The following is a 26,147-nucleotide window of genomic DNA, read 5'->3' as shown; positions in this document are numbered from 1 at the left end:
TGTTGCCCAGGCTGGAGTGCAGTAGCTTGATCTTGGCTCACTGCAACCTCCGCCTCCCGGGTTCAAGTGATTCTCCTGCCTCAGCCTCCTGGTAGCTGGGACTACAGGCGCGCGCCACCATGACTGGCTAATTTTTGTATTTTTAGTAGAGACAGGGTTTCACCATATTGGCCAGGCTGGTCTCAAACTCCTGACCATGTGATCCACCCTCCTTGACCTCCCAAAGTGCTGGGATTACAGGCATGAGCCACAGTGCCTGGCCGAAATGTGGGTTTTATTCTGAGATGGAAAACCATTGAAGTTCTGAGCACAGAAGAGACATTTGACTTCTGTTTTAAGAAGAACGCTCTGGCTACTGTGTTGAATAGCATGAAGGGGAATGAGGTCAAAAGCAGGGAGCACTGTTACAAAGCTATCAAAATAATACTGGCAAGAGATCACAGTGGTTTGGACCAGGGTTAAAACAAAGGGGGTAAGAAATGACAAGATTCTGGACATATTGTAAAAATAGAATCAACAAAATTTACTAATATAGGATATGAAAGAAGGTCAAGGTTGACTCCAGGTTTTAAAGGCTGGGCAATGGGAAAAATGGAGTTAATTTCAACTAATGTAGGAAAAACTGCGGAAGAGGCTGATTTGAAGAAAATATATTCAGTTCAGTTTTGGATGAATTAAGTTTGAGATATCAATTAGACATTCAAGAGGGAATGTTAAATAGGAGTCTGGAGTTGATTGAAAAATTATGAGCTGTTAGTATAATTTGGGAGTTGTCAGTGCATAGATTATACTAAAACACGTATGAACTTGGATGAGATCTCTAGGTGTACATGGAGAAGTAAAGTTAAGCCCTGAGACAATCAAATATGAAGAGTCCAGGGAAAAAGAAGCAGACTGGGTATCCCTTTTCTTAAACGCTTGGAACCAGGAGTGTTTCGGATTTGGGATTTTTTCAAATCTTCGAATATTTGCATATACACAATAAGATATCTTGGGGATGACATCCAAGTCTAAACACAAAATTCACTTGTTTCCTACACATCTTACACACAGTCTGAAAGTAATTTTATACAATACTTTTAATAATTGTGTGCGTGAAACCAAGTTTCTGTTAAGTACTGATGTGTGGCATCTTACACTTACGGTATCATATTGGCAGTAAAAGTGTTTCAGATTTTGGGGCCAGGTGCAGTTGCTCATGCCTGTAATCCCAGCACTTTGGAAGGCCAAGGCAAGCAATCACCTGAGGTCAGTGAGACTACGTCTCAAAAAAGAAAAAGTTTCAGATTTTGGAGCATTTTTCAAATGTTAAATTTTTAAATTGGGGATGCTTAACCTACACCAGAAAAAATAACAGAGAGGCCAGTGAGAGAAAAGTCAAGTCCTGAAGTGTGAACACCAAGTGAAGAAAGTGTTTCAGGCAGAACTGACCGTGCCAAAAGTTAAAGTATGATGAAGGCCTATCACTGACCACTTAGCAACATGGAGGACAATGGTGAATGGTGGCACCTTTGGTAGCATGGTTGGTGCAAATACGTGATAGGAATGCTGCTAAAGAGAGGAAAGGCATTGGGAAGAATGCAGAAATCATGGAAATCATCCTGTTTCTTAAACTTTTCTTTAATGTGATTCCACTTTTTTTCTTACTCTTTTCCAAGCCGTCTAACATCCTGATCTAAATTTAGTCTACCTGTTTTCAACGGCTATTACTCAGCTACTTCCGTGGAAATCTTTTGATTGTACTACCTGTTCAGGTAAGTCCCCTACTTTGAATTCCATGTTTTTATCATTTTTTTTCCTTTACTGGAAGATGCTCAAATAACGGTTAAATAACGGTTTCAACAACTATATGTTGGAGGCAAACACTGAATCCTTGGACATCTGAATATACTATCTCTCCTACCCTTTAGTACAGTTCAAGACAAAATCACTTTTTCTAAACTCTGAAAGGCACTGTGTCCTACCCGTCTATTGATTTATACTGCTTTTGTAGAAACATCAAATTTTTCTGTCTGGATATTTAGGATCTTGTCTCAATAGCTGGTATTCTATAATTTCACAAAGACTTGTTTGGGGCAGGCCATGTTTAAATTTTTCCTACACAGCACTGGAAGAACTATTTTAATTTAGAGACTCTTGTACAGGTCTCAAATATATCTTTTTCCGTACTACGTTTTCTTTATTTGGTGCAAACGGGTTAATCATTTGTCTCTAAACTTTTCTTTCATATTTTCACTCTACAGACTGGGAGATTTCACTCACTTTTCCTTCTTTCACTTAGCCTTTCCTTATTCTCTTAGCCTTTCATTATTCTCTGTAACAATCTTTTTAATTTCTCATACTTTCTTATTCTGTGATTCATTATTATTTAATAGTGGTTCTTGTTTTATGAATATAGACTAAAATCTCTCTGTAGATACTAATTATTTCTATTTAATCTGAGACCTCTATATTCTGTCTACCACAGTATTCTCATTTCTATCTCTAAGTATAAAAAAACAAGAAAAAAAGCAAAACAGGGAGGAGATAAGTAGGGAATAAAGACCATAGCTAGGGTCAGGATTAAAATGATTACTCAGTCCAAATTTGTAGCTAAGGTAAATTGGGAACACTTAGTTTTTCTCTAAATAGACACTTCCTTTGCTGATCAGTTATTTGCTCCATGTACTATTCACCTAACATGTTTATAACAGACTCCTCTCTACTTGTGACAATTAGTCACTTCAAACAATTTAGGGTTTTTACATACTTCTTACTAGTACTAAAACAAATATATAAACATGTTGCTAAGAATTAAAGGAGTCAATCAGGGACGTAATAATTTCTAGGTCTCTCAATTATTAATCTAGAAGTCATCACCTTATCATTTTAACTACAGTATTATGCCAGCGGCTCTGGACAGACAATAGGAATAATCTTTAAGGATTACAAGGAAGAACATGGACCTGCAAGATACACTTCTCACAGTAAACTAGTGAATTTAAAGACAAAGGCCTTGTTTATTTTTTATTTACATACACTTTGTCTAATACATTGTCTGGCAGTATATTTAAACAGTTACTGAACAAATGAATGAATGAACGAGATAATTCTGTGCTCCTTTCTCTGATGGAAATGTGGTCATATAATGGAAAGAGAGTGCTAAGTATTTGGGCACACATGGATTCAAACTTTATTTAGGCAAGTTAATAAACTGCTCTCATTATTAGAGCCCTTTCTTGTGACTTGTTTCTAATGAAGACAGTGTGATGGATGTGACTGTGTGTGATGTACAAGAATAGGGTAATAAAAGGAATTGTGGCTCCCTTAAACTCTCTGTTCACTCTTTCCAGAAGAAACCAGCTGCCACATCATGAGATCACTCAAGTAGACCCATGGAAAGCCCACATGGTGAAATACTAACTGTTTCTGACAAAATCCACAAGAAACTAAGGTCTTCCAGCAACAGCCACATGGATGAGCAACCTGGAAAGCAGTTATCTCAGCCCTAGTCAAGCCTTCAAATGACTGCAGTCCCGGCCTACATTTGACTGCAACCTCTTGACTGCAACTTCGTGACTGCAACATTATCTTTAAAAATAATGTAAATTAAAATGAAGATTTAGGCACAGGGAGAGAAAAATCAGCTAAACTTTCAGAAGAGTTTAAACTGATAGCATGGATCTACACACTTATGACTCAACTGCTGGGAGCCAGAAATAACTCACTTTTAAAGTATCTTTTCCAGAAAAACAAAGTTGAGAATCAAATACAATTTGATCCTTACTTGAAGAAGTCTTGGTTACCCTTCCAAGTCCATTAGAATATTTATTTTATATTCTCTCATATTTATATTTACATATATGCCTCCAAAATGCCCTAAAAACATTTAAAATTCCTCTTAAATCAGTCTTCTATAATTATCTACCCTGCATTTCCTTTTAGTACATGAATTCCTTAGACACACAGAATTTTGATAATTTACACCTATTATCACAACTGAGATATAAATTCAGACTACAAACTTTATGACAAGATGCATTTATGACAAACTATGACAAATGTTATTAGAAAGCTATTTTACATACACATGTCAAAATCAACTATATTTTAACTTAGTTTACTAACATTATCTCGTCTTTTTATTAACTGCTAAGGCAAAATAAATATCCTAAGAGTTAACGAGGTATTTATTTTGAATAACAATCAAAGCCTACACTTAAATTATTTCTCATACTTGTATATTTTTAATCTATCTCTAGATTTCTCCTATCTTCTATCCGCCAGCAAATGACCACCTACTCATACACACAACTGCAAAATTGTCTAGTAGATCTTATTTTCTAACTAGTAGATACACAATAAATAAGGAATGAGGCGAAGTCATTCCTATATTTCACTGTAAATAATAACATGAATTTCCTACATAAAAATGGAATAATTTCTCCATGTTAAGTATTTAGAAATGTCTGTCGGCACTTTTAATTTTCAGTATAGAAGTCTTGTTCAAGTTAATTGAATTTATTCTTAGCCACCTTACATATTTCAATGCTATTCTACACGTATTTTAAAAACGTTTACACTTTGTGGTTGCTAGTACATATATTATAATAATTGGCCTTGTATCCAATCACCTTGCTAACTTCACCTATTTTAATAATTTGCTGGCAATGTATTTGGGGTTTACGTTTTCTAATTTTTATATTATTTTTTGGCCGAGCATACTGGTTAGAAGTCCGATGGGGCCGGGGGCAGTGGCTCACGCCTGTAATCCCAGCACTTTGGGCAGGAGGATCACGTGAGGTTGGGAGTTCAAGACCAACCTGATCAACATGAAGAAACCCCATCTCTACTAAAAATACAAAAGTAGCCGGGCGTGGTGGCACATGCCTGTAATACCAGCTACTCAGGAGGCTGAGGCAGAAGAATCGCTTGAACCTGGGAGGCGGAGGTTGCAGTGAGCCAAGATTGCGCCATTGCACTCCAGCCTGGGCAACGAGCAAAACTCTGTCTCAAAAAAAAAAAAAAAAAAAAGAATAAACGAAAAAAAGTTAATGCAATGTTGAATAGAGGGACAGATGTATTACACACGAATCAGTGGTTTTTCATTGAATATGATGTTAGCTGTATGTTTTTTGTTGGCAAATTAAGAATGCTTCCTTCTATTCATAAATTGATGAGGTTTTCTAAACATAAACACATGCTGAATTTTGTCAAATAATTTTTTTGTAAATTCTACAAAATTTACAATTTTTTTCTCTATGGACCTATGAACTCACTACATTATTCTGTAAAAGTGATAGATAACATTGATTAATTTTATTTTTTATTTTTGAGACAGGGTCTTGCTCTGTTGCCCAGGCTAGAGTGCAGTGGCCAGATCAAGGCTCACTGCAGACTCAACCTTGGCTTAAGAGATCCTCCCACCTCAGCCTACTGAGTAGCTGGGACCACAGGCATGAACCACACCCAGTTAATTGTTAAAATTTTTTGTAGACACAGGGTCCCACTATGTTGCCTAAACTGGTCTTGAACTCCTGGGCTCAAATGATCCTTCTGCCTCGACCTTCCAAAGTGGTGGGATTACAGGCATCAGACACCGCATCCAGCCAAATTATTACTTTTAAAACATTTAACCAACTTAACTTTACATTCCCCAAACAAATCCATGTCAGTCACAATACATTAACCCTTTTATATCTCACTGGATTATTCTTTTATCTATGTTTATGAGAAATATTGGCTTAAAATGGTCTCGTCATGCTTCTGTCCAGTTCTCCTATCAAGATTATACTAAAGTCATAAAATACGCAAATAAATCTATGTTCTTCTTGTTCTCTAGAAGAGTCTGTGTAAATCCAGGATTATATCTTACTTAAATGTAAGGCAGATTTGTCAGTGAAGCCATCAGGTCTAGGATTTTCTTTGTGGAAAGGTTTTTGACAAATTCAACTACCTTAATAGACAAAGAACAACTCAGATTTTCTATTTCTTTATAGGTAAGCTGAGTAAACTGTGTTTTTCAGGGATTATGACCTTTCATTCAAGCTGTCAAATGTATTATCAAGTTGTACATAATTCCCTTTCATTAACAATTTAATATAGAGAGGATCTGTAGTGATGTCTCTTTTTTGCATCCCTGATACCAGTATTTGTGTTTTCTTTCATTTTTCTTAATCAGGTCATTAGAGGTTTTCATTTTTAAAAAGTTTTCTTAACTAATTAACTGTAAAACTTTCCTGCTTCATTGATTTCTACTTTTATACTATTTCCTTCTACTTCCTTGGGTTTAATTCATTGCTCCTTTGAGATAAGAGCTTAGACTACTGACCGTTAACCTTTGTTCCTTACTAATTTATACATCTAAAGCATAAAGTTACCTCTAAGCACTGCTTCAGCTGTATTCCAAAAGTTCTGATATGTATTATTTTTATTATTTTTCAGATTAAAATGTTTTCGAATTTCCACAGTGACTTTGTTTTTCATTCATAGGCTAACTCAGAAGTGTCTTGGTTAATTTCCAAATATTTGCAGCCTGTTTTTTTTGTTATTGGGTTGTAATATAATTCTATAGTGATCAGAGAACACACGTTGTATAATTTAAATTCTTTGAAGATTAATGATACTACTTTATGACCAAGAATATTTTTGCAAATGTCCCATATGCACTTAAAAATAATGTAAAGCCTTCAGTTGTTGAATATAATGTTCTATAAATGTCAATTAGGTCAAGTTGATTAATCATACCATTCAAATTTCCTATTTCTTTACTAATACTTATTTTATCTTATTGTTCTATCAGTTACTTTGAATGTACTTAAAATCTCCAGCTAGGAATACGGATCTACCTTTCTTTTAGCTATTTTAGCTTCTGTCTTACATACTTGGAAGCTGTGTTACTATGTGAAAACATATTTAGAATTATGTCTTCTTGATAAATTGGCCCACTTATCATGGTTTTCTTTTTTTCTTATCTCTCAGAATACTTCTCTCCTTAAGTTCATTTTGTCTGGTATTAATATAGCCACATCAGCTTTCTTTTGGTATTTGCAACAATACTGATTCCATCTTTTCATTTTACCTGCGCCTTTACTTGTAAAGTGCTTTTATTATAAACAGAATATAGGTAGGTCTTACTCGCTTCTATATAATATCTGATAATCTTTCTCTTTTTGTTGGAATATTTAATCCATTCGCATTTAACATAATTACCAATGTAGTCTGGTTTAAATCTACCATCTTGTTATTATTTTCAATCATCTCACCTGTCCTTTGTTCCTTTATTCCTCCTTTCTTGAATTCCTCAGTAATGATAATTTTTTTGTTATTCCATTTCATTTCATCTACTAGCTTTTTTGATATATCCTTTAAAATACCATTATCTTACTGGTTTTCCTAGAAATTACAAAATGTATCCTTGATGTATGCTGGATAATATTTCCTAGAAGCTCTAAATAACTTAACTTTCTCTAATGAGCATTTTAAGTTTTCTTCTGGCAGGCAATTATATTGCATGTAGATTGTCTTAACATCATAGAAGTCTGGTTGTGGTTTATGTTTGGACAAGTCCATTTCAGCTTGTCCTTATATCAAAGTGTGCCCTACACTCTTACTGTCTACTTCAAACTACAGATGCTCCTTGACTTACAATGTGATTATGTCCTGACAAATCTAGTAAAAAATGAAAATATCATTAAGTTGAAAATGCTTTTAAGACCCTACTAAACCCATTGTAAAGTTGAAAAATCATAAACGAAACCAGTTGAGCACTGTCTGTAGTTCTTTAACCAGGTCCCAAAAGATGCAAGAAACTGTCATAACAGTTTAACTCCTTCATTTCCATGGTTGTTATTTTCATATAGCTCACCCTACATATAAGCCCCACCAAACATTATCAAGACTGTTTCAAACACCTTCAATATCCCTTTCTGAAAACGTCTACTTATTCCATTTCCATGCCTCCACCTGTCTGATGTTCCTTTAGCCTGAATAACATCTTTTAATGTTTGTTATGAGTCTGCCGGTGACAACTTCCCTCTCTGCTTCTGTATGTCTCAGACTGTCTTTGTTTTTGAAGGATATTCAAATGAAAACAGTATTCTACATTAGATGCCTTTTTTTTTTTCTTTTTTGGAGCACTATAAAGATGTATTCCTATTGTTTGCTGGCTTCCACAGTTTCCATTAAGAAGTTCATGCTATCTGAGCTGAAAACATATACTCAAACACCTATCAAGTGAGTGTGCCTGCCAGTGAATTAAAAATGAGAGAAAATTAAAAGTTTAAGGATTGGAAAGGAAGGAAAAATCTCATTATTCACAGACAACATGGTTACATATGAAAAAAAAATGGAAGAAACTACCTACAAGTAAAGTTCTACAGTGATAAGTTTTAGATGGTTGACAGATACAAAGTTGATATAAAAATGTATTATCACATTCCAACATATAGCTAGAAAACTAAATTTATTACTAATATTACCTAAAAAGGTTATCGTTTACAACAGCAACCACAAACATCAAATCCCTAGAAATAAACTCAATGAAAGATGTAGAATATCACTCACAGACATTTTAGAAGACATAACTAAATGGAGAAAAATCCCATACTCATTGGCTTGGTTCAGTTTCATGAATTTCAATTCTCCTTAAATAATATATCGGTTAAATGTAATCCTAATAAAATCCCAGCAGGCATTTTTTTGGGGAAAATTGACAAGGTGATTCTAAAATGTAAACAGGACTGTAAATGGCCAAGAATAACCAAAGTTATCATTAAAAAGAACAAGGTACAAAGAGGTAACTCTTTCAGAAGACAAATCCTAAAAACCTATGATAATTAATAAGAGGCTTGTTAGGGAATAGGCAGACAAATATATCAATGGAATAGGATAGAAAAGTGTCCAACACACCAGGCGTGGTGGTTCATGCCTGAAATCTCAGCAGTTTTGGAAGCTGAGGTGGGTGGATCACTTGAGGCCAGGAGCTGGAGACCAGGCCTGGCCAACATGGTGAAACCCTGTCTCTACTAAAAATACAAAAATTTGCCACACATGGTGGTACATGCCTGTAGTCCCAGCTACTTGGGAGGCTGAGGCAGGAGAATCACTTGAACCCGGGAGGTGGAGGTTGCAGTGAGCCGAGATTGCCCCATTGCACTCTAGCCTGGGCAATAGAGCAAGACTCCATCTCAAAAAAAAAAAAAAAGAAAAAGAAAAGTGTCAAACAATAGAACTTTCTGTGATGATGAAATTCTGCAAGTGTTCAAGCCTATATTAATTTTAATCTTAAACAGCCACATGTGACTAGTATCATATAGGACCAACACAGGAACAGAGTCCCGAAACAGATACACATTACATACAATTGACTTATGACAATGCTACATTACAGAGCTCTAGGGACAAGATATGTTTTTTCACTGAACACACTAGATTAATTGGATACTGATGCAGAAACAAAATTTCACCTGTTTTCCACAAAATGCAAAACTCAATTCCAAAAGGACTGTAGATCTAAATGTAAAAGGCAAAACAATAAATCCAAAAAAAGGATAAATCTTTATATTGTTGGAGTAAAGAAAGATGTTTTAAAAAAGGGAACAAAAAGTAAAATTTCCTAAAGAAATAAAGGGCCAATGAACTGCACAATGGAATTTAAAATTTCCATTCATAAAAAGATACCATTCAGAAACTGAAAAGCCACAAATGAGAAAAGAAATGTACATTACATATAAGTATCAAAGTGCTCACATACAAGATATATAACATACTCCTAAATATAAAAAAGAATAAGATAATCCAAAAGAAATGTGATAACATGATGAGACACATTCCAGAAAAGGATACACAAATGGCTAAGAAACATATGAAAAGGTATCAATTTCATAAACTGGCTGAAATCATAAATTAGAACAAGTTACTATTATACACCAGAGATGAAAATTAAAATATTAACCATATCAAATGTTGGTGTGGATTTTAAGCAACTTTCACTTTCCAGTTGTAAATACACATCTCTGCATTCATCTTGGAAAACTTTTTGGAAGCACCTATTAAACCTGAACATATGCATATGATATGGTCAGGCAGTCCATCTTTCAAATGCATACCAAGACATATAAAAATGTTCACCTACAGTCCCACTTATATGGCAGTCTGTGGAGGGTGATTGCTTGAGCCCAGGAGTTCGAGGCTGCAGTGAGCTATAATCTGGGCACTGCATTCCAGCCTGGGCAACAGAGCAAGACCCCATCTCTAAAAAAATAAAGAAAATTTTTAAAATGTTCATAGAAGCAATGTCCATAATAATTTCAAACTGTAGACAACCCAAATGTTCAACAGCAAAATGGGTGAATATAACAGAATATATTTGTAGGCAAAATACTATAAAACAAAAACGAACTACAGCTACCCACAACAGGAATACTACAAACACAAATGGATCTCATAAAAATGAATGAAATGAAAAACAGCCAAATACAAAAAATTCATGCTGTATGTTCCATTTTTATAAAAGTTCAAAAACAAGCAAAATTAATCTATGGTGTTACATACCAAGAGAGAATAATCACCTTTTCCGGAGAAGAGGAAGACAAAATGCTGAAAGGTATTATAGCAGAAGGATGTGCAAGTAACATTCTAATTGTTTTTTTTTTTTTTGAGACAGAATCTCACTCTGTTGCCCAGGTTGGAGTGCAGTGGTGCAATCTTGGCTCACTGCAACATCTGCCTTCTGGGTTCAAGTAATTCTCCTGCCCCAGCCTCTTGAGTAGCTGGGATCATAAGCACCTGCCACCACACCTGGATAATTTTTGTATTTTTAGTAGAGATGGGGTTTCACCATGTTGGCCAGGCTGATCTCGAACTCCTGACCTCAAATGATCCACCTGCCTCGGCCTCCCAAAGTGCTGGGATTACAGGTATGAGCCGCCGCACCCGGCCACATGCTAATTCTTGACTTGGTTGGTGTTTATATTGACTTCAGTCTGTGCTAATTTACTGAAGTTACACACATTTTTACAAGCACAGTGCAATAAAAAGTTTTAAATAGTCACTGGAAGAAAATATATTCAAGTGTTAAAGTTGTATTTCAGTTTGGGTCTATGAGTGATTTTTATGCCTTTGGAAGGCATTTTTTGTTTTCCAACTTTTCTTTCACACACTTGTGCTCCTTTTGTAATTGGCAGAAAAATGTTTCATCACTTTGTTAGCAACAGGTTTTTATGGACCACTGAAAATTAGGCTAAGACACTTCAGAATGCAAAAACACACACATTTAATTATTAGACAAAAATAGAAGGTGTGAAGTGGAATTATCCTGGGAAACCTAGGACATGAGATCCTTCTTCTAACCACACAAACATTAGAGAATAAGAAACACATGTATAAAACAAGATCTCATGAAAATTCACCTTCTCAATTTCTGTTTCTAACAGTATGACAGACAAAAAAATTTTTGTAAACCTCACAACTCAAAGCAAATACAAATGTCTTAACTCTGGGTAGGCGGTGAATGGTGGAAAAGAGAAGGAATATCTCGCCTAACAATTCAAAGCCACAGCTTAATCTCATTAGATTTGTGGCTGCAATTCATACAACCTGTATGAGCCAACAAGCCACAAAGTGAGAATATTGTTAAGTCTTAGGGAGCAGTGTTCCAAGTACCTGGCAGAAACAAAGCTAATTCCTCTCAGTTGAAAGTCACCTCACTTTCAACCCAGGTCAGAATTCTCACACGTAAAATTTCAAAGAATATGAACTCACAATAAAAAGTACAACGTACATGAGAAAGAACGTTGACAAGAATTAACAAAATAAAAGGAAACGGAAAATGCCTATGAAGACTTCAGATATTAAGATTATCAGATGAATGTTTCTTTAATGTGTAAATCATAAAAATAAGGGTCACTAAAAGTATAACTTAAAAGGACAACACTAGGCTGGGCCCAGTGGCTCATGCCTGCAATTCCAGCACTTTGGGAGACTGAAGCAGGTGGGCAGTTTGAGCCCAGGAGCTCAAGACCAGATGAGCAACATGGTGAAAACCCATCTCTATAAAAAATGTAAAAATTAGACAGGCATGGTGGTATGTGCCTGTAGTCCCAGCTACATGCGAGGCTCAGGTGGGAGGTCACGTGAGCCTGGGAGGTGGAGGCTAAAGTAAGCCGTGATTGTGCCACTGCCCTCCAGCCGGCGACAGAGTAAGGCCCTGACTTCGGGGGAAGGAATAAAAATCTTCCCACAAGCAAAACAATAGGCCCACAGGTCTTAATAGAAATTTCTATCCAAATATACAAATAGATTTCCAGTGCTAAACCTGTTTGTCCAGAGAATAGAAAAGGATTTCATAAGCTTGTTTTAAAGACATGTTTTAAAGTTCATTTGAAGAGCAGAGTAAAATCTTCACGAACTAGCCAGACAAGGCTGGGCGCAGCAGCTCATGCCTGTAATCCCAGGACTTTGGGAGGCCAAGAGGCTGGTAGATCACATGAGGTCAGGAGTTCAAGACCAGCCTGACTAAAATGGTGAAACCCCGTTTCTACTAAAAATACAAAAAATTAGCTGGGTGTGGAGGCACATGCCTGTAATCCCAGCTATTCGGGAGGCTGAGACAGGAGACTCGCTTGAACCCGGAAGGCAGATTGCAGTGAGCCGAGATCGCGCCATTGCACTCCAGCTTGGGCAATAAGAGCTAAACTCTATCTCAAAAAAAAAAAGAAATGGCCAGACAGGCAGACAAGTCACAAAAACAAAAAATTAGATATCAATTCCAGTGATAAAAAAACAAAAATTCTGAGACATTAGCAAGCCATTACAGCAATATATTTGAAAATAGTATATACTGAGTCTATTCCAAAACAGACTCATCATTAGATACGATTGCTTCTATTTTCATTAATAAACATTTCAGTGGATGGAGAAAAAGCATTCAATAAAATTCAACATTCATTAAAGTTTAAAAGAACTCTCAAGAAACTAAAAATGGAAAAGAATTTACTAAGCCTTATAAAACTAATCAGTCCAAAAGGTATGACAAAATTATATTGAACAGTGAAGTGTCAGTATCGTTTCCTTCTTAAAATGCCAACCATCACTTCTACTTAACATGTAAAGTTCTTTTTTCCTTTTTTTTTTTTTGAGACAGTCTCTCTCTCTCTCTGTGGCCCAGGCTGGAGTGCAGTGGCACAATCTCAGGGCACTGCAACTTCCGCCTCCCGGGTTCAAGCAATTCTCCTGCCTCAGCCTCCTGAGTAGCTGGGATTACAGGCGTGTGCCATCACATCCGGCTAATTTTTGTATTTTTAGTAGAGACGGGGTTTCACCATGTTGGTCAGGCTGGTCTCGAACTCCTGACCTCATGATCCACCTGCCTCAACCTCCCAAAATGCTGAGATTACAGGGGTGAGCCGCCACACCCGGCCTAACATGTAAAGTTCTAACCATCGTAAGACCAAAAAAAAAAAAAAAAAAAAGGTGGGCGGGGGGAGAGGGGGAGAAAGAGGAAAACAAGAGATACCAACAAAACTAGGAATGTAGAAATAAAATTTGTAAAAAGTAAAAATGAAACTCTATTAAAGTGAAAAGAAATCTAAAAGAAAAAACTGAGACATACAAAAAAATTCAGTGATAGTGTCAGTGCTATGGTTTGAATGTTTGTGCCATCTTCCAAAATTCTTAATCCACACTGTGGTGGTAATAAAAGGTGGGGTCTTTTGAAAAACGATTAAGTCATAAGGGCTCTGCCCTCATAAATGGACTAGTACCTTATAAAAAGGCTGGGGGGGGGGGAACTACTTAGCCCTTCACGCTCTTTCATTTTCTGCTGTGTGAAGACAAGCACCAGGTGCCATCTCGGAAGCAGAGAGCAGCCCTCACCAAACACTAAACCCACTGGCACCTCGATTTTAAAAATCTAGGCTCTAGAATTGTGAGAAATAAATTATTTTCTTTATAAATTACCCAGTCTTAGGTATTTTGTCATAGCAGCAGGAACAGATTAAGACAGACAGCTATAACATCAAGATACAAAAGTCAGTACAGTAAACAGCTATAAAAAGTAATTTTAGAAATACACCATTTGTAGGAGTTCCACTTCTGCAGGGTATAGAAAGCTGGAGTGTCACTCCCACTTCAGTTGTGAAAGGGAGTGACTGCCAACAAGGGAAAGGAATGAAACCCTTCCTCAACACTTCTCCCTAGTAGGAAAAAAAAGGCAACAACTTTATTTTTATTTTATTTTTTGAGACGGAGTCTCATTCTCTTGCCCAGGCTGGAAGGCAGTGGCGCCATCTCGGCTCACTGCAAACTCTGCCTCTCAGGTTCAAGCAATTCTCCTGCCTCAGTCTCCCAAGCAGCTGGGATTACAGGTGCCTGCCGTCACACCCAGCTATTTTTTTGTTTTTTTTTTTTTTTTCTTTTTTTTTGTTGTTGAGACAGAGTCTCGCTTTGTCGCCCAGACTGGAGTGCAGTGGCCGGATCTCAGCTCACTGCAAGCTCCGCCTCCCGGGTTCACGCCATTCTCCTGCCTCAGCCTCCCGAGTAGCTGGGACTACAGACGCCCGCCACCTCGCCCAGCTAGGTTTTTGTATTTTTTAGTAGAGACAGGGTTTCACTATGTTGGCCAGGCTGGTCTTGAACTCCTGACCTCAAATGATCTGCCCGTCTTGGACTCTCAAAATGCTGAGATTACAAGTGTGAGCCACAGTGAACGGCCAACAACTTTAAACCACTAGGGAAGGGCAGCAATCTCTGTCCTCCATTGTGGTTTGGGTATGAGTAAAAGAAAAAGACCTTTACTCCTAGAGCACAGTTAGGAAACAGTTTATAGTCCTGGCTCCTATACCGGTACATTAAAGATTTACTACCACTGGGGAAGGAGCAGAAAATCTCTCCTGCACAAAACCTATCAAAGATATGGGCCGGGTGCAGGGCTCAGGCTTGTAATCCCAGCACTTCGGGAGGCCGAGGTGGGAGGATCACCTGAGGTCAGGAGTTCAAGACCAGACTGCCCAACATGGGGAAACCCCATCTCTACTAAAAGTACAAAATTAGTTGGGCGTGGTGGCACATCGCTGTAATCCCAGCTACTTGGGAGACTGAGGCAGGAGAATCGCTTGAACCTGGGTGGTGGAGTTTGCAGTGAGCCGAGATCACATTAATGCACTCCAGTCTGGGTGACAAGAGTGCAACTCCATTTCAAAAAAAAAGATATGAGGCAGAGTTTGGCTACCATGGAGAGAACGTACAGCATCACTGGCCCATACCCAAAAACAAGAGACACAAGGCTTGTGTAACATTGAGTACAGATAAGGAAGACAGAGAAAACTCTGCATCCATCCCCAGGCTAGTCAGCATCAAGAAACAATAGTCTACTGCTGGGGATAATGACAGCATGTGGAGAAACTTCTCCACTGAGGGATGGGCACACATGAGAAAGCTGAAAGTTGACAGTGAAATAGGAACACTTAGAAAAATCAGGCACTTCAGCTGCCACACTAAGCATTAGGTAACACTAAACACAATGCAACCGCAGAAACAAAACCCAAACCCATCTCAACCATGAATTAGACTAAATCAACGCCACACCACACTAAAAGCCTAGCAGATGTAGCAGCAGACTCACATCCAGACATAAGAATTATTTGCCTCAATCTCTACTGTTCTGCATATGAAGTCTTCCATTCAGACAAAAATTACAAGACAAAAAAGTTAAGGAGAAAAAAACCCTCTTTATCAAGAGACAGCAATGAACAGAACCAGATAAGGCAAATAACAGAATTAACAGAGAAGAAAATTAAAATAACTATGATTACCCTTTTAAAGACTCAGCACAAAGGTAGGAACATGCATCAACTCATGAGAAATTTCAGGAGAGATGAAAATGGAAATGCAAAAAATAAAAAACACAGTAACAGAAATGAAGAATGCATTCTATGGGCTCATTAAAAAACTAGGGGAGGAAACTTTTAGTGAGCTCAAGATAAGTCAGGTCAGGCTCAGTGGTTCATGCCTGTAATCCCGGCATTTTGGGAGGCCAAGATGGGCGGATCACTTCAGGTCAAGAGTTCAAGATCAGCCTGATCAACATAGTGAAACTCGTCTCTACTAAAAATACAAAAAATTAGTGAGACATGGTGGTGCACACTCATAATTCCAGCTACTCAGGAGGCTGAGATACGGAGAATCACTTGAACTCAGGAGGCAGAGGTTGCAGTGAGTCAAGATTGCACCACTGCACTCCAGCCTGGGTGATAGACTGAGACTGTCTCAAAAAAAAAAAAGGTTAGGTCAAAAGACATGACCCAAGCCTAGATAAAAAGTGATTTAAGTGAAAAGAAACACATTAAAAAACAACAGCAACAAAAACCAGAATAGAGCCTCCAAGAGTTGTAGACTTCATTAAATGAACCATCATGAATTTAACTGGAATCCCGCAAATTGGCGGTGGGAGGGAGAGCAGTGGAAACATTAGAAGATGCTGTGAATTTTTCAAACATTATTTAAAAGATCATAAATCCCAAGAAGCTCAGTGATTCCCCCCTACGAAAGCAGTATAAATATCACACACACAAAAATGTACACATATCCCACGACGTAACATCTCTAACCTGCTATAAAAAATGAATGATATGGCCAGGCACGGTGGCTCACACCTGTAATCCCAGCACTTTGGGAGGCAGAGGTGGGTGGATCATGAGATCAGGAGATAGAGACCATCCTGGCTAACATGGTGAAACCCTGTCTCTACTAAAAAAAATACAAAAAAAATTAGCCAGGCATGGTGGCGGGTGCCGGTAGCCCCAGCTACTCAGGAGGCTGAGGCAAGAGAATGGAGTGAACCTGGGAGGCCGAGCTTGCAGTGAGCTGAGACCGCGCCACTGCACTCCCGCCTGGGAGACAGAGCAAGACTCCATCTCAAAAACAAAAAAACAAAAAACAAAACAAAACAAAAAACGAATGATACATGCCTGCAATCCCAGCACTCTGGGAGCACAAGGAAGGCAGACCACTTGAGGCCAGGAGTTTGAGACTAGCCTGGCCAATGTGGTGGAACCCTGTTAAATATAAAAATTAGCCAGGTGTGGTGGCGGGAGCCTGTGATCCCAGCTACTTGGGAGGCTGAGGCACGAGAATCACTTGAACTCAGGAGGTGGAGGTTGCAGTGAGCTGAGATGGCAGAGTGAGACTCTGTCTCAAAAACAACCACTACCACCACCAATGACAGCCTGGGCACAGTGGCTCAGGCCTGCAATCCCAGCATTTCTGGAGGATAAGGTGGAGAACTGCTTGATTCTAGAAGTTGGAGGCTACAGGGAGACAAGCTTGTACTACTGCACTACAGCTTGGGCAATAGAGCAAGACCTTGTCTCAAAAAACAAACACATAAAATAAAATTTAAAAACCACTGATAAAACATATTTGATACTGACAGTAGAAAAAGGACCTAAATAAGAATCACAGCCAACTTCTTATTTGAAACTGTGCAAGTCAAAAGATAATAAACAGCATCCTTAATATTAGAAACACTGTGAACAATAAATGTATATCCAGCAAAATCTTTCAAAAGAAAAAGTGAAACAAAGTATTTGTGAGACAATCTTTGGAACTTTGTTACCAGTAGAACTGAAGTGCAAGAAATGTGAAAGGAAGTTCTTCATGCAGAAGGAGTAAGCACTGGAAAAGAGGCCATTATAACAAAGAAAATGAACTTTAATTTAACTTATACTACTTTAAATTCAAATTTAAATAGCTACACTGGCTAAAGACTACCATATTAGACAGCACAGGAATAAAACAAACATTACAAGGTATTATGCATTTATGGCATTTGTAAAAGGTAAAACAGTAATAGCACAAAAGATAAGGAGAAATTGTGAATATACATTGTAAATATTGTAGAGCTCTGACACTATGAAAAATGTGGTGTAATATTGCTTCAATATGGTATATTATTAAAGATGTATAATATAAATCACAGAGAAGCCAGTAACTTTAAAAGAGAAAAAGTAAGTGTAAGTAGTGAGCCAATGGTCAAGATAAAATGGACTCAAAAACAGGGATCAGAGTAAGCAGAAAACAATTAAGATTGTATATTTAAATCCAACTACATCAATAATTACATTAAATGTAAATAGTCTAAACATTTCAATTTAAAAACAGGTTTTTCGAGATGAATTTAAAAAGGCTGTCTAGAAGAAACTCATTTTTCTTTTTTTAATTATACTTTAAGTTCTAGGGTACATGTGCACAACAGAGCAAACCCATTTTAAATAAAAGACAGATTAAATGGATGGAAAATAATATACAAACACTAAAAGAAAGCTGGAGAGGCAATATTAATATTAGATAAAGTAGACTTTGGAATGAAGAATACTATCACAGATAAAGAGGGCATTACATAATGATAAAGGGGTTCGTTCACCAAAAAGTTTTAACAATCCTAAATTTACACGCACCTAACAGGAGGTTCAATATACATGATGCAAAAACTGAAAAGGAGAAATAAATAAACTCACCATTATACTTGGAGACTTCACTCTTCTCTCAATGATCAATGAAACAAACAAAAACTCAGTAAGGAAACAAAAAGCCTAACAAGCACCATCAATCAACTTGACACAGACTACTCCATCGCTAAACAGCAGAATACACATTATTTTGAAGTGGACATGGAACATTTACTGACAGTAACCATATTCCGATCATACAACAAACATGAAAGAATTTAAAACAAATGATACAAAGAAAGAGACATGCAAAATCACCAAATATTTGGAAATTAAACAGCAGCCTCCATGGGTCAAAGTGGAAGTGACGTAAGAACTTTAAAAATAATCAGTGCATCAAATTTGTGTGAGCACCTCGGGCAGTGCTTGGAAGGCAAAGAAAAAAGGTCTCAAGTCAATGACCTAAGCTTACACCTTAATAAATTAACACAGAGGAATTTAAACCCAAAGCATACAGAAAGAAATAGTAAGGAGTAGAAATCAATAAAACTAAAAATAAAAAAATCAAAAACAATCAAATAAAAAGTTGACTTTGAAAAGATTAATAAAATAAACCTGGAACCAAATAAAAACAAGAGAGGTCACATTGCTAATAACAAGAATGAAAGGAAAGACATCACTACAGATGTCATGGGCATCAAAATAATTAAGAAACAATTTTATGACAATGAATAAATGAAATAAGACAAATGCCTTGAAAGACAAAAACTACTAAACCGCACTTAGTGAGTGACTCATACAAAGACTGAAAGCTTTCAAGAAGAAATAGATAACCCTAATAATCCTGTATCTATTAAAGGATGATTGGACTTATCCCTTGAAGCCTTCCAACAAAGAAAACTCTAGGACCAGAAGAGTTCACGTGCAAACTCTAAAAAAAAAAATTATAAAACAAATAATACTAATCCTGATAAAATTTTTTTCAAAAATATAAGAAGAAACACTTTGCAACTCTATGAAACCAGCATTACGTGGAAAAGTATCTTTCATGAACATAGATGCAAAACAAAAAAAACAAAATATTTCACCAATTTATAAAAATGATACTAGATAATACACCATCACTAAGTGAGATTTAGCCACAGAATGGAAGACGATTCTACATTCGCAAATAAGTTAATGTAATTCATCACATTAACACAGAAACAAACCATATTATCATCTCAATAAATACAGTAAAAATACCTGACTAAACTCAACATCCACTCACGATTAAAACAAAACAAAACAAAACAAAACAAAACAAAAAAACTCTCGGCCAGGCACAACGGCTCATGCCTATAATCCCAGCACTTTGGGGGGCCAAGGCAGGAGGATCATGAGGTCAGGAGTTCAAGACCAGCCTGGCCAACATGGTAAAACCCCATCTCTACAAAAATACAAAAAATTTAACCAGGTGGCGTGTACCTGTAATCCCAGCTACTCAGGGGGCTGAGGCAGAAGAATCGCTTGAACCCACGAGGAGGTGGAGGTTGTAGTGAGCCGAGATGGGGCCACTGCACTCCAGCCTGGGCAACAGAGCAAGACTCCGTCTCAAAAACAACAAAAACTCTCAGCAATCCAAGAATAGAATGGGAACATCCTCAATATGATAAAAGGCCACTTGTCTTAGTCCATTAGGACCGCTATAACAAGCTCCCATAGACTGAAGTGGCTTACAAACAACGGAAATTTATTTCTCGGCTGGGTACGGTGGCTCACGCCTGCAATTCCAGCACTTTCGGAGGCCAAGGCAGGCGGATTACCTGAGGTAAGGAGTTCGAGACCAGCCTGGCCAATATGGTGAAACCCCGTCTCTACTAAAAATACAAAAATTAGCTGGGCATGGTGGCACACACCTGTAATCCCAGCTACTCGGGAGGCTGAGGCAGAAGAATTGCTTGAGCCTGGAAGACCGAGGTTGCAGTGAGCTCAGACTACGCCACTGCACTCCAGCCTAGCCAACAGAGCAAGACTCTGCCTAAAAAAAAAAAAAAAGGAGAAAGAAATTTACTTCTCAGTTCTGGAAGCTGGGAAATCCAAAATCAAGGCGCTGGTAGATTCAGTGTTTGGTGAGGGCCACTTCCTGGTTCACAGACTGCAGTTTTTTCACTGTGTTCTCATATGACATAAGGGGATAGGAGCTCTCTGGGACCTCTTTTATAAGCACACAAATCCATTAATGAAGGCAGAAGCCTCATGACCTAATCACCTCCCTGAGACCCCATCTCCAAATACCCTCACAATGGGGATTATGTTTCAACACTATGAATTTTGGAAGGACATAAGCATTCAATCTATAGCACCACTCTATCACACTCAATAATGAAAGATTCAAAGCTTTCTTCTTAAGATCAGGAACAGAGAAGGATATCTGCTTTCACCACTGCTATTCAACATCATACTGGAGGTCTTAGTCTAATAAGAAGAAAAGGTGGAGGGAGTTACATACAAATTGAAAAAGAATAAAACAGATCTATATTTGCAAATAACATGATTCTCTACATAGGACAATTCCAAAGAATCTACAAAAAATTTACTCGAATAAATGAATTTAGCAAGGTTGCAAGAATCAAGGTCAGTATGTAAAAACCAACTGTATTTTTACATACAGCAGTGAATAACTGGAAACTAAAATTTAAGAGAATTATTATTTACAATAGTATCAATTATTACTTAGATATAAATCTAACAAAATGAGCAACATCTTTATGATGCAACTACAAAATGCTGACAAAGGAAATGAAAGAAGACCTACATAAATGGAGACAACATGTATTTATGAATTGGAAGACTCAAGATGTCGATTCTTCCTAAATTGATCTATGCATTCAATACAATCCAAATTAAAATCCCTTCAGGACTTTTTGTAGAAACCAACAGGCTGCCTCTAAAAGTTTTATGGTAAAGTTAGAATAGCCAAGGCAATTTTGAAAAAGAATAAAGTTCAAGGATTCATATTACCTAATTTCAACACTTACTATAAAGTAAAAATAACCATGACAACTTAGTATTGGCAAAATTATAGGCACAAAGATCAAGAGAAAAGTACAGGAACAGATTCACCTATATGGTCAACTGACTTTTGACAAAGTTAATTCAATGGCGAAAGGAAAGTAGTCCCAACAAATGGTGCTACAACTACATATGCACCTGAAAAGAAAATGAGCCTTGACCCTTACTACACACCATATACAAAAACTAACCCAAAATGTATAATGTACCTTGACATAAAAGCCAAAACTAGAAAACTTATAGAAAAATCATGAGTAAATCTGCACAACTTTGCATTAGGCAAAGAGTTCTTAGAACACAGAAGCACAAATCATAAGAAAAAGTTGGTAAGATGAATTTATCAAAATTAAAAGCTCTTCTTTTAAAGTTAGGAAAATGAAAAAAAAACAAGCTTCAGATTGCACTGTGTGTGTTTATGTATCGCTGTGTCAAATAAGTTGTATTAAGAATGCATTAAAAAATGCTTACAACTCAGTAAGACAAACCACCCATTTTTTTTGTTGTGTTTTTTAACGAACAAAAGATGTCAACAGATCTTTTGCTCATTAAGACATACACTTGAGCAAATTCTCAGCACCATTAGTCATCTGGTAAATGCAAATTAAAATCCCAATATGATACCACTACATACCCACTAAAAGCGCTAAAATTTAAAAGACTGAAATAACCAAGTGCTGAGGACGATGTGGAGCAACTGGAACTGTCATACGCTGCTGACGGATATGTAAAATAGGACAACCACTCTGGAAAACAGCTTGGCAGTTTCTTACAAAGTTAAACATCTATGTATCATACAACCCAACAAGTTCCATTTCTAGGAATTTACCAAGAAAAAAAGATGTTCACAAAAATTCAAAATAAATGAATGTTCATTGAATAAATGAATGTTCAAAAAATGAAGGTTATTTATTAATAACAGCCCCAAACTGTAAACAATCCAAGTATCTGTAAATAGGTGGAATGGTCAACAAACTAGTAAGTCAATACCAGGGACTTCTATTCAGCAATAAAATGAGATGAACCAGTTAAGTACAGAAAAACATGGATAATCCTGAAAAACATGCCAAGAGAAAAAGCCAGATACAAAAGAGTATGTATTACATAATTCCACTTATATGAAATTCTAGAGAAAATGATACCAATTTATAGCAAGAAAAAAAGGATGAGTGCTTTCCTAGTCCTGAGGGTGAAATTGTGACTGATTGTAAAAGGCAACTTTGGGGGAGATGAAAATATGCTATACCTTAATTGTGACATGAAAATATTCCACTCTTGACTGTGGTGGTGGTCACAGAGTACACATTTGTCAAAAACAAAATACACTGTACATTTTAAATAAGTACATTTTATTGTATCTAAATTATCCTCAATAAGGTTGATTTTCTAAGAGGGTGATCTCTCAGGAAAATATAAACCAGGGAATACTGGTGATGACCACATATACCACCTCAAAAGATGTCAAAAATATATATATAAGAAAACTCTTTTATGGTTTTTAAAAATGTCAGAAACAACAACATAATCATCTTGGAAAGCCAAGACTAGAAGGAAATATTTTAATATCGGCGGCTTTACCAGAAAGCTTCAGCAAACATCATAATTAATGCTAAAACATTAGAAGCATTCCCCCTTAAAGTCAGAAACAATACCATGTTTTTAGCTATCAGTGCTATTAGTTTTTAATCTATCAGTGTTCAACATTTTATAGGATGTATAATTGCAAAAGCAATGAGAAAAACACCTAAGTTATAAAAACTGAAAAGGAAACCACAAAACTGTGACTATCTCCTGATAATCAACTCAATAAAATAATTTGATACATGATAGAAAACCCAAAAGTTTGGCTATAACCAGAGAAAAGAGAGAGAGAGGAATGTTATTTAAAGTTTCCATCCACCACACGAATCAAACCATAAAATAGCTAGGAATACTGGGAAGGAATGTTATACGTATGAAGAAAAAAAAGAAAAACTATAAAAATTTCCCTAAGAATATAAAACAAGATGTGAATAAAATGGAGAGACCACATTTCTGAGGAGAGAGACTCAATACTATAAAGATCAGCTGTCTCCAAATTAATCTAAAATTTCAATACAACCTTATTCAAAATAGCTAAGGATTTTTAGTTGAGTCTAAAGTTTACCTAGAAGAAGAAATGTGTAAGAAACATTCAAGAATATTTTCAACAAGAGTAATAAAGAGGGAGAAAGGGTTACCAAAATTTAAAATACGCATAATCTTTTAACTGAGCAACTCCACTTCTAGGAACCCAAGCTCCAGAAATAATCACACATAGAGGAAGTTTACTGAATTGTTAACAGTGGCAGACAATCAAGGTGCAAGCAGGACTAGAAGTGGAAGCGGTGCTTTTTATCTTACATTCTTCCATACTGTTTAATTTTTTTAAATCAAGGATGAGTTAAAATTTGTAATTAAACATCGATCAATTAATTAGAAAGTTATTTTCATTATAAATCATTATTTGTGATACCAAAAAGAAACTACAATTAAATGTCTTTCAAAAAGGGAATAAATTATAGCCCATTCAAACTGATGAGATACCAGTTAGCCTTTAAAGAAGTATTAGGGAGACCTTTATGTAACAAGTAAAGGTGTTCAAGACATGTAAATAAGTCAATAAGCAAGCGGTATGCAAACATGCTTGGTATATGGTATAGCCTCCCTCAAAAAAAAAAAAAAAAACTTTACGTGTACGTTTATGTGTTTAGAAGTGCATTTGTAAGAGCGTTTTGAAAAATGAACACTAAACTGTCAACTTTACACTGGAGTGGGACTGGGGGATGAAAAGAAATATTCTAATTTTACCTAACAGTCCGTTATTTACATTGTTGAAATGTACATCAAACTTGCCATGTCTGTAATGAATTTTTAAAATCAAGTGGTTATCTCATATAAAATTGACATGAATCCCAAAAGACAACTACAACACTGAAAAATATAGTTTAAACGTTTATTACTGTTATCCTCAGGTTTATTCACATACACTTCACATTATCTGTAGCCTTCAGCAAAGGTGACTGCCATTTTAAAGAAATGTGACCAAATATTTCATGATAAAACAGAATACATTAAGCCTGTAACGAAAATTTTAAACTTCACAAAACCAGCAGACTCAAAAGAAGTGCCTATGCGGATGTAAATTTTTTTTTAATGTCCGGAGAGAGAACTCTCAGATTACTCTTCCTCCCTGCAAAATGACTATTTACCACCTCCCTTTGCTTCAACTTGGTCTGAGCGTCTTCAAGCTCACCATTTTGAATGTGCGCAAAATGATTAACAGTCATCTGAGGGAGGCCAAATTAAAGGTGCATCTGCAAGAGGAGCTCTGGCCTGACATCGCTAACAGAGAACAGCCCTGGCGGAAGGGTGCTGATCCCAGGAGTAGAGCGACTGCCGCGGCTCGAGCGGGGTATCTGCGTGCCGAGCCTCACTGACAATCGGGGAAAATGCAGACGCCCAGCAGAGCGACGGCAACGGAAGGCTCCTCGGGGGAGGGGGGCTGCAGGCCTGTGGCGTAAGATGGTTCCGCTCTACGCGGGGTGACGGGAAACCGGCAGAAGGGGGGTGTGAGGTGTTGGTTGGGGGGCACACTCTTGGACAGTGGCGAGTGTACGGGAAAGCCAGCGGGGTCCTTGGCCAAGTCACCAAGGACAGCAGAAGAGGCAGGAGGAAAGAGCGGCAGCGGAGACCCCGATACCAACCGATGTCATCCGTCGGGGGGCTGCGGGCGCGACCGTCCCGGATAGGAGCGCGGCCCGGGTCCGGGCTGGACAGGGCCCAGGAGGCGAAAAAGGGTTCCCACAGCCATCAACCCCACCCACCATGGCCGGCGCAGCAGGCCAGGGACAGGCCCCGCTCCTTCCCGAGGCTAGAGACAGAGAAACTGAGGAGCAGAACGCAGCAATTTCCTCGCCCCGACCCCCACACTCCCTACAGCGGAACAAGCCAGATTGAAAAAAAAAAAAAAAACCCTCACCGAAATGTGCAGCGGCTCCGGAGCGAGAACAGCGCTCGAACCTCCACCCGCCACCACCGCCTTCTTCTCCGCCTCCAACTCCTCCCCCGCCGAACGCGCAGCGGCTGGCGGCTGTGGCGGCGGCGGCGGCGGTGGCGGCGGCGGAAGCAGAGGCGGTGGCGGCGAGTCCCGCCCCTTGCGCCGCGGTTGAGGCGAAGGAGGAGAGTACGCAAGCCCCGCCCTCATGGCAGAGATGACCAATCGGCTTACAGGATCTCTGCCGGGGGACTGCATACGCCCAATCAGAACCTGAGGAGTGGGCTCACGTCAATGGTTGGGACGTGGCAGAAAAAGGGAAAAATACTTGGACCTTCTCTACATCCTGCTCCCCCATCGCCCTCAGGGGGAGTTCACCATTGGCTGAAGAGCGGAAAGACGAAGCCGACTCCGTCCCCCACCCCCAGCCGGGCCCACCTCCTTTCCCTGCAGTACTGCGACGTTTGGGGAGGGGGCGGAGCACCGTGTAGGAGCTAAAACAGCGCGGCCTTTTGTGGTTTGGGCTGAGAGAAAAGGGCGGGGTCTCAGGGAAAGGGAGGTGGGTGTGGAGAACTAACAGAAGGACTGGCGCAGTTAGGCTTTTTCGGAAATTCCAACAGCAACAACCAAAATGGAGGCGTTAAAATCGATCCTGA

At 38.0% G+C, this 26,147-nt stretch overlaps 1 protein-coding gene across 1 annotated transcript in view; it reads right to left on the bottom strand.

The window, feature by feature from the left end:
• Nucleotides 1–25,609, bottom strand: part of PJA2 (praja ring finger ubiquitin ligase 2) — a 74,306-nt gene extending 48,697 nt beyond the window's left edge. Inside the window, exon 1 of the mRNA XM_008014105.3 lies at nucleotides 25,477–25,609. The gene's annotated coding sequence lies outside the window, so the exon portion shown is untranslated. The remainder of the gene's footprint in view (nucleotides 1–25,476) is intronic.
• Between the last annotated feature and the right edge of the window lie 538 nt (nucleotides 25,610–26,147).

Source organism: Chlorocebus sabaeus, chromosome 23 (genome assembly GCF_047675955.1).
Source record: "Chlorocebus sabaeus isolate Y175 chromosome 23, mChlSab1.0.hap1, whole genome shotgun sequence".
NCBI classification, from domain to species: domain Eukaryota; kingdom Metazoa; phylum Chordata; class Mammalia; order Primates; family Cercopithecidae; genus Chlorocebus; species Chlorocebus sabaeus.
This window is presented reverse-complemented; position numbering and strand designations above follow the sequence as displayed.